Here is a 9,633-nt window from a genome sequence, read left to right as displayed (position 1 = left end):
AAAGAAGAAGATGATCCTTCTAACTTAAGAAAGTGTTTGTATTTCTCAAGTGGATTCAAGTAGGCTGGTTTTATTCATATTATTATGCAGTTTTTTAAAATTAAAAAATGGTTTGCTTAATATCTTCTAACCCATGTCAAAGATTCACCTGACTCAAACTGACTCACCAGATTGTTTGTCCAGTTTACTAGGCACATAGGCTATGTCTCCGCTTGTGCTTTCTGTCCAATTCTCAAGGCAGCTTTGTGTACTTATTGCAGGATAACATCTGAGCCAGACCCCAGGTTGCTCTACATAATACGTAAATCTCAGATACTGCTAATTCTGGCCAGGCATGCATGGTAGCTCATCCCTACAATCCCAGCAGTTTGGGAGGCCAAGCCAAGAGCATTGCTTAAGTCCAGGAATTCGAGACCAGGCTGGGCAATATTATGAGACCACTACAAAAAAATTGAAAAACGAGCTGGGTATAGTGAGATATGGAGGCTGAGGTGGGAGGATCTCTTGAGCCCGGGAAGCAGAGGTTGCAGTGAGCTGAGATCGTGCCACTGCACTCCAGCCTGGGTGACCTAGTGAGAACTTGCCTCAAAAAAAAAAAAAAAAAAAAAAATCCTTATGAATTAGCCTCTGTACTTAAAATTTTTAGAGAGAAACATGCTGATTCTGATATTCAGAGGTTATTAGATGTTGGGAAAAAGCTGAGTGTTGGGAGGGAAACAGAGGCAGGGCTTGCATAATGTCCTCCAGAATGTGTCTAGACTTGCTATCTCCTTGCTTCTAGCCCTCCTGGCCTCCTAGATTGATTGTATTCCCATTATCTCAAGTAGCAGAACATGTTCCTTATAAATGCTAAACCATCACAGCTGTAGATCATGCACCTGCCCTTTTGACCTCCACATTCTCACCACCTGTTTCTTTGTTGGATTACCAGTAAATACCATGGGCTCCCAGAGCTTGGGGACTTCACAGACTCCATACACTAGTGATGGCCCCCTGGTCCCACCTTTCTCTCTCAAACTGTCTTTTTCTCAATCCTTTGACTCCGCTGAACTTTGTCACCCACACAACCTGGTGTTGGGCCTGATCACCCCCAACATTCCTGGCGCCCAATGTGGGGCAACAAAGACCGTGGTGAAGGAACACCAGAGCGTGTGAAAGCAGAGGATGCATCGTCAAAGGACACCTGAGGTCATCTAAAAGAAGCTCGGTGGGAAAGCTGAGCGCTCAGAAGAACCAGAGTAACAAAGGGACTGAGTGAAAGCAGACATTCTGCTTATTTAAATTTCTTAAGGCATTTATTACAAAGAGGGGGAGGGAAAGTTAGTACTCAGAATTTGTTATCACTCACTCTTTAGTGCAGTAAGACAGTTTTGCCCCTGGTTCTCAGAAGAAGGGACTATAGAGTGGACGAATGGGAGAGAATTGGCAGAGATTTTTAAAAAGTGTATAAAGATGGAGCAAAAATTCCAATCTCAGTTTGGTCAATGTGGGCACTAAGAAAAGCAGCTCTTGAGCCATTTCAAACAGATGATGAGGCAGATTCAGATGAGGAAGAGGAGGTTGAGTGTAAAAAACAAACTTCAGATTCTGAACATGAGGAACAGGAAACGGAGGAAATTAAAAGAAAGGGCATCTGAAAAAAGTATGTTTTACTAGCCCATCGGTTCCACCTACTGAATTAAGTGAATGGCCACCTCCTCTCTCTCCCCTTAATGAGCGAGAAGATGAATTAGCTACAAAACTTACCTTTCCCGTAGTTGCAACATTAAAACCTAGAGCAATTGGTAGTACTAAGACCCAGTGGAATCTGAGGCGTGTTTATTCAGAGAGCCCCTCAATAAACCGAGGCATATCCGGCACAGCCAGTGCCCTTACAAACGGCAACAATTGTTTCCCGTTGCAGTGGGCAGTGCTGCCATGAGCCTTTGAAGGGCAGTTCCCATTTCCCTGCTTCCTGGAGAGCCGCCAGAGAGGGTCCCCACAGGAGTTGGGGGATTCTTGCCCTCCGGAACAGTCAATTACTTGAAAGACCTAGAGGTGTCACTCTGCATACGGGAATGGTTGGTTCTGATTATACCGGAGAAATTCAATTAGTTATTAGTTCCTCAACTCTGTGGTCTGCTTCCCTAGGAGAAAGAATTGCTCAGTTGTTGACACAAAGCTGGGAAGCAGCACAGTGAAAAGAACAGGAGGCTTTGGTAGTACTAATCCAACAGGAAAGGCTGTATATTGGGTTAATCAAGGGTCTGATAAAAGACCTATTTGTACTGCAGACCTGCTGTTGGATGCTTACAGATTGACACACAGGCCTGGGTGGCAGTAGTCCCCAGAAAAAATAAATCATGAGCTGCTTTGCATAGGGCAAGTAAAGTCATCTTGAAGCTTCAGTTTCATGGTTAACCTGCCTCTGCTGGAGAAAAACAGATTTAATGAGCACACAGGCATGATATGGGCTGAATGTGTTCATTGCGGTGTTTGTGGCCTTTGTGATGGGAATGTTCAACCTCTACGCCTACTACGTTGGTGCAAAACAAAATGAAGCCTTCACGACAGAGTTTTAAGACACTGTTCTGGGCTATATTTGGACTTTCTGAAGTGAAATCAGTGGTCATAAACTGTAACCACAAATTCACTGAAAACATTGGTTATGTTCTTTATGGAGTCTATAATGTTACAATAGTCATTGTTTTGCTAAATGTGTTAATGGCCATGATCAACAATTCATTCCAAGAAATTGAGGATGACTGCTGATGTGGAGTGCAAATTTGCAAGGGCCAAACTCTGGTTTTCCTGCTTTGGGGAAGGGAGAGCACTTCCTGTTCCCTTCAATCTGGTGCTGGGTCTGGGGTCCCTGTTTTGTCTCTTGCTGAAATTTAAAGGGTGGATTTCTGAGCTCTACCCAGGGTCACAAAAGAGGTTTCCAGGAAAGATGTAGAGGTAAGTAAGTAAGTAGAGCTAAATAAGTAAGTAGATCTAAGTAAGTAAGTAGAGCTAAGTAAGTAGAACTAAGTTAGTAGAGATAAGGGAGATAAATATAGAGATAAATAGAGATAGAGATAAATAGAGAGATAGAGAGATAGAGATAAATAGAGAGATAGAGATAAGTAGAGAGATAGAGATAAGTAGAGAGATAGAGATAAATAGAGAGATAGAGGTAAGTAGAGAGATAGATGAAGACTAGCAATATAAGGTCAGTGCCCTAAAGAGGTACTGATCAGTGCCCTAAAGAGGTACAAAAGTAGAGACTAGCAAAGACTAGCAGAGATTTGCAGGGACAGACAAGAACATTCTGAATTATGGAAATTAGCTATGGCTCAAAGTCCAATCAAAATCTGAGAGGGCAAATATAAAAGGAATAGAGGGGAGGGAGGTAAGGACAAAAATGCTCTTTCTTTTCTCTCCAACAGGACCTTTTGGTCCTTTAAACTTAACCAAAGGGCGGATGCATTGGTCTGTGCACTCTTTGCTGATGCACAAGCATTCCATTCTTAAACTCATCTTAATGCCTCAGGCCTTAGAGAAAGATACGGTCACATACAAACAGCTAGGAAAAAGGAAAGATAATGATATGGCAAAGAGGATTTGCTTGAGTCTCTCCAGGTAACAATCAGGTGCCTGTGTGGGTGCCCACCAGACATCTGAAGATCTACCATGAGCCACAGTATCCAGTGGACCCACCTGTACAATGCGAATGGAAGGTTTGAAAAGCCTCGATTTGCTTTCCCTGTGCCTTCTGTTAGAAGGGGCCTGTTTCTCATTATCAGTGGCCTCCCGGCTGCAGCCACAAAAGTTTGCTTCTGTTTCGGTACATTTACTAACGTGGAGGGTATGCTTGTGTTTTTGCAGGAGATGAATAAACCGTGTGGATGCCCTCAAGATGTGTATGACCATGGAATGGGAGACTGGAGGGACCCATGGATCCCAACCATGGACTGGGTTCCCCGACTACGAGTCATGAGCCAGTTGAATCTGAATGTGAAAAAGGAATGAGGACAGACAGGAGTCACGATGCTTAACGGACCAATGCTTTCTGACTCAGCTCCTCTCTACCCTGAATACAAGAGACCCTAATAGCTAGGCAGGAATATCCACCTCTATTTAGCATGAAGAAGTTACAGAAGACAGAGCTTCATCCTTCTGCAACCCCTAGGATTAAGGGTCCTCTTGTAAAAGGGAAAAGGGAGATATATGGGAGGTATTCAAACCAGAGCGACTACAGTTTAAATAAGGGCTAAGAAAAATGAAGCTGGGTCACCAACTGGCAATTAAGAGCTGCACAGCCTACAATCGCCTTGCTCAGTTAAAAGAGGTCACCTTTTATGCTAGTAATAATGATAGCTAGTAATAATGATAGTAATAATGTTACCTTCTCATTTACAAAAAAAGAGAAGGGGGGCATGTTGGGGAAAAGCTGAGTGTTGGGAAAAAAACTGAGGCAGGGCTTGCATGACAGACATAATGTCCTCTGGAATGTGTCTAGACTTGCTGGTTCCTTGCATCTAGCCCTTCTAGTCTCTTATTCCCATTATCTCAAGTAGCAGAACAAGTTCCTTATAAATGCTAAACCATCACAGCTGTGGATCATGCACCTGCCCTTTCAGTCTCCACATTCTCACCACCTGTTTCTTTGTTGGATTACCAATAAATAGCGTGGGCTCCCAGTGCTCAGGGCCTTCATAGCCTCCATACACTAGCAATGGCCCCCTGGTCCCACCTTTCTCTCTCAAACTGTCTTTTCCTCAATTCTTTGACTCCACTGGACTTTGTCACCCACACGACCTGGTGCTGGGTCTGATCACCCCAACAGGTAGGCCTATGAGAATCACAATTATCCTGTTCTTTGGAAGATTTAAATTGTAAAAACAACTTTTGGGGGGTTTGTCTTGTTTTTTTCCTTAGAAAATTTTTCTAATACTTTCCTTAAGATGAACAGTCCTATGGATTTAAATAAAACTTGTAGAATGCACCAAAGATTACAAAGGACTTTAAAAGCAACTGTGTGAAGTCAGTGTCATGATTGCCATTTCACTGATGGGTATTCACATCAATTTTCGTTGTGCATTCAGATGAACACACATTTCATTGATGTGTCTTCACATCAATTTTCTTTCTTTCTTTTTTTTTTTTTTTCTTTGAGATAGAGTTTCACTCTTGTTGCCCAGGCTGGAGTGCAATGACACAGTCTTGGCACACTGCAACCTCTGCCTCCCAGGTTCAAGAGTTTCTTCTGCCTCAGCCCCCCAACTAGCTGGGATTATAGGCATGCGCCACCACACTCGCCTAATTTTTGTATTTTTAGTAGAGACGGGTTTCACCATGTTGGCCAGGCTGGTCTCAACCTCCTAATTTCAGGTGATCCACTCATCTTGTCTTCCCAAAGTGCTGGGATTACAGGCATGACCTACCACGCCTGGCCTTCCACATCAATTTTTATTGTGTGTTCAGATGAACACACATGTCATTGTGTGTTTGGATGAGACTGTTGTGGTGTAAGGCCAGGCCAGGAGTCTATTCTTACCCTAGTGCTCTTATCACAGCAATACACCTTTTTCTAGAGGTACCATGACAGGCCAAGGGCTCATGCTAACATGTTGGCTAGATGGCCATCTTAGAAAAGGGCATGCCTTGACACTGCCAGTTGTTCATTTTCTGGGACTCCTCCTTCATTTAGGGATAATACCAGAACACTGGTTGGACCATTCTATCACCTTTAAGAGACAGAAGAGATAAGCGTCATAGTTGGTGTGGTTGAAGAGATAGTCAAATTAAACAGTTCTCCTGGAGAGGTGGATCTTTGGACCAATCAGGCACAAGGTGTGAGGTAGTAAAAGCACAGGGATGACAAGCACTTTTAGGGTGGGGCAGGAAGTGTGGGTTTACCATCCCTGTACACTCTGCCCATTGGCCTGTTTTCTGGGGTATCACTTTGTTTGGGAAGTAGAAATTAGCCTCTTTAGCCTGAGCACTGCTAAAATTCTACTGTGGGCTAATGTAAAAAGTTGGATCACACAGCACAGACACAAATTGTCTGTGTTTCCACAGGAAGGGTTAGGAACATTTCACAGAGGACTGCTGGTTGCCTAAGTAACACAACAGCTGTCTAGGACAGAGCTCCAAATAGACAGGAAGCAATGACACCAGGGCCAATGTCAGCAGAACAGGTATTCTTACCTAAAACACAAGAGTCCCGAGACCGTGTTCGGGAAGTCTGTGCAACCCTTAGCTTGAGAACAAATCACAGATCTGATGTGATTTGCCTGAGTAAAAGAACACGCAGTCCATGTTTCCCGTTACTCAGCTCCATTTGGCTAAATCTAGAAGAAAACACACAGAATCATGTCCTTCTTGTCCAGTTAACTTGCTGCCTCCCTGAAGAGTATGATTTACATAATCATGGGAGATGTTGTTTTTAACAAACACACCAGAACTTGCCTATCCACAAGATGGCCGCCTTTCACAGAAGTGGACTGGGTTAGGGTGAAGGCACAGCTATTGCTCAAGATATAAATGTTGCTTAAGGTAGTACTTTGGAAAATCTAGCATTTGATCATTAGACATACGAGACAATCTGATTAGTTTCTGGAATCACCCTTTCTGATTGTTTGTTTTTAACTAAAACTTGAGCCCTATGTTGATGTACCTCTCCCTAGTGCCCAGCACATACTGGTATTCCACTAAGTGATTCATGAATGCCCAGAGATCTGTCTCCCTCCGTCACTGGAGTTCCCCCAAGTCAGCTCTACCTTCAAAGGTGAAGACTCACCACCACCGGCAAGTCCAAAGGATATTCTGCAGAGTCTAGTTGGCTTTCCAAAAAGGCATCCCAACAGGGCCACTTCAAGGGGACAATATTCACTAGGTGTTATGGTTTTAAATTACAGCCACAGATTCATTAATGCTTTCCTCATGAGAGGTAGGACTTATGTTCCCTCCCTTCAAAAACGAGCAGGCATGTGTATCTTTGACTACTAGAGTGAAAATGATGTCATGTGACTGCCGACGCTAGGTCATGAAAAATCATGCTATTTCTGCCTTGTTGACTCGCATCCTCATTTTTAGAGCCGTGAGCTGCCAAGTAAGAAGTATGAGTACCCTGATTTCATCATGCTGTGTGGAAGCTCAATATTATGTGGAAAGGTCAATTGTGGGTGCATTATCAACAGTCCAAGCTAGGCCAGGCTTTGAGGCATCCAGACACAAGCATGAGACATCTGAGTAAAGGCACCTCCAGGTGGTTCCAGTACCAGCTGTTCAAGTTGCTTCTATCTGAGTTTCCCTAGCTAGGATTCAGGTCACTGTGGAAAAGAGATAAGGAATCCTCACTGTTTCTTATCTAAATTCCTGATTTAAAGCGTCGGTGAGCATAACAAAATAGTTGCTGTTCTATGCTAATTTTAGGGCACTTTGATATAAAACAATATGTAACTGAACCACTTGGTTTGACAAATATTGGATATCTAGTAAAAGTAAGTTATGTTATTTTAAAGTCATGTGATACCTATCTGCCAGAAACTGTGCTGAACATGGATTGTCAAAAATGGTGCATTCATTTTACCAAGATTCAACCAAATAGTGAGCCCAAATTTTAGATCCCATGGCCTTGGTGCCTTCTTTTAGGGCTGCCACTGGTGAGAGGTTTGGTGTTTTGGGGCCTTCGTTCCCTCCTCTATAACATGAGAAGCTGCGCTATGTAGCCTCTAAGGAGGTCATGATTCTAAGGTTTCAAGCAGGAACTGGGTGCCAAAAGTATTATTCCCACACCAGTGTTCGTCACAGCATTATTCACAATAGCCAAAAGAGAAGCAACACAAGTGTCCATCCACAGATGAACAGATAAGCAAAATGTGGTCTACCCATGCAATGGAACGCCGTTCAGCCTTAAAAAGCAGTGAAGTACAAATACCTGCATACCTGCTCCAACTTGGATGAACCTTGAAAACATTATCCTAAATTAAAGAAGCCAGATGCAAAAGGACAAATATTTTGTTTACACTCATATGATGCATGTAGAATAGGTAAATTCACAGAGCTAGAAATGGTTACCAGGGGCCGGGGCAAAGTGGGCCCTGGAAGTTATTGTTTAATGGGTACAGAGTTTCTGTTTGAGATGATGCAAAATTCTGGAGATAGATGGTGATGGTGGTGCAACCTTGTGAATGGACATAACACCACTGAAATATACACTTGAGACCGAGGCGGGCGGATCACGAGGTCAGGAGATCCAGACCATCCTGGCGAACACAGTCTCTACTAAAAATACAAAAAAATTAGCCGGGCGTGGTGTTGGGCGCCTGTAGTCCCAGCTACTCGGGAGGCTGAGGCAGGAGAATGGCGTGAACCTGGGAGGCGGAGCTTGCAGTGAGCCGAGATCGCACCGCTGCACTCCAGGCTGGGTGAGACAGCGAGACTCCATCTCAAAAAAAAAAAAAAAAATATATATATATACACACACACACACACACACACACACACACACACACACACACACTTGAAATGGGTTAAAATGGTAAATTTTTAAAATTTATATTTTGGTACAGTAAAAATATTTTTCAGTCTTCTTCCAGTAGGCTTTAACTCTGGAGTCCGTGCCTCCCATTGCCCTGTGGAATAAGGATGAAGATGGGTGCCCTCGCCCACCTTCATGCAGTCACCTGGGCGTCTGGAACTGTCTCTCAGGCTTCTCAGTGGCCCCAGGACACAACCCAGATTACTCATCTCATCAACAGGGATTTCTGGATACACTCAAACGATAGCTGTAAAGAGCTTCCATGAGTATGTGGTACAACACCCTGTCTCTGCATATGAGGAAAGAGGGCATATAACACAAAGAACTGTCTTCTGTGGAGAAAAAAGCAATCCAGCTAGATTTAAAGCTTAACTTAAACCAAGTCTGGCGTTTTCTCTTCTAGGATAGTGGTCCACTTTTCTCTAGAAATACCATTTTCAACTCATTTGGCATTTTTGTGTTCATCTCTGAGCCAAGGAATTTATAGAACCCAGAATGAGGGTCTAGGTTCTATTAAACCTCTAATTTGATTCTCCTTCTCAACATATTAATCTAGGCAGTCATTACCAATTCATTGGAGTCCACATAAAAGATGAAATCTATTTGCTATTCCCATTACAATTTCTTTCTCTTTCTTTTTCTTTCTCTCTTCTTTCTTTCTTTCTTTCTTTCTCTTTCTTTCTTTCTTTCTTTCTTTCTTTCTTTCTTTCTTTCTTTCTTTCTTCTTTCTTTCTGTCTTTCTGTCTTTTTCTTTCTCTCTCTCTCTTTTTCTTTCTTTCTTTCTTTCTTTCTTTCTTTCTTTCTTTCTTTTCTTTCTTTCTTTCTTTCTTTTCTTTCTTTCTTTCTTTCTTTTCTTTCTTTCTTTCTTTCTTGAGACAGAGTTTTGTTCTCATTGCCTAGGCTGGAGTACAATGATGTGATCTTGGCTCATTGCAACCCCTGCCTCCCAGGTTCAAACAATTCTCCTGCCTCAGCCTCCCAAGTAGCTGTCATTACAGGCATACACCACCACACCTGGCTAATTTTGTATTTTTAGTAGAGATGGGGGTTTCTCCATATTGGTCAGGCTGGTCTTGAACTCCCGACCTCAAGTGATCTGCCCACCTCGGCCTCCCAAAGAGCTGGGA

This window comes from Theropithecus gelada, chromosome 5 (genome assembly GCF_003255815.1).
Source record: "Theropithecus gelada isolate Dixy chromosome 5, Tgel_1.0, whole genome shotgun sequence".
NCBI classification, from domain to species: Eukaryota; Metazoa; Chordata; class Mammalia; order Primates; family Cercopithecidae; genus Theropithecus; species Theropithecus gelada.
The sequence above is the reverse complement of the archived record's forward strand: the minus strand, read 5'-3'. Positions refer to the sequence as shown.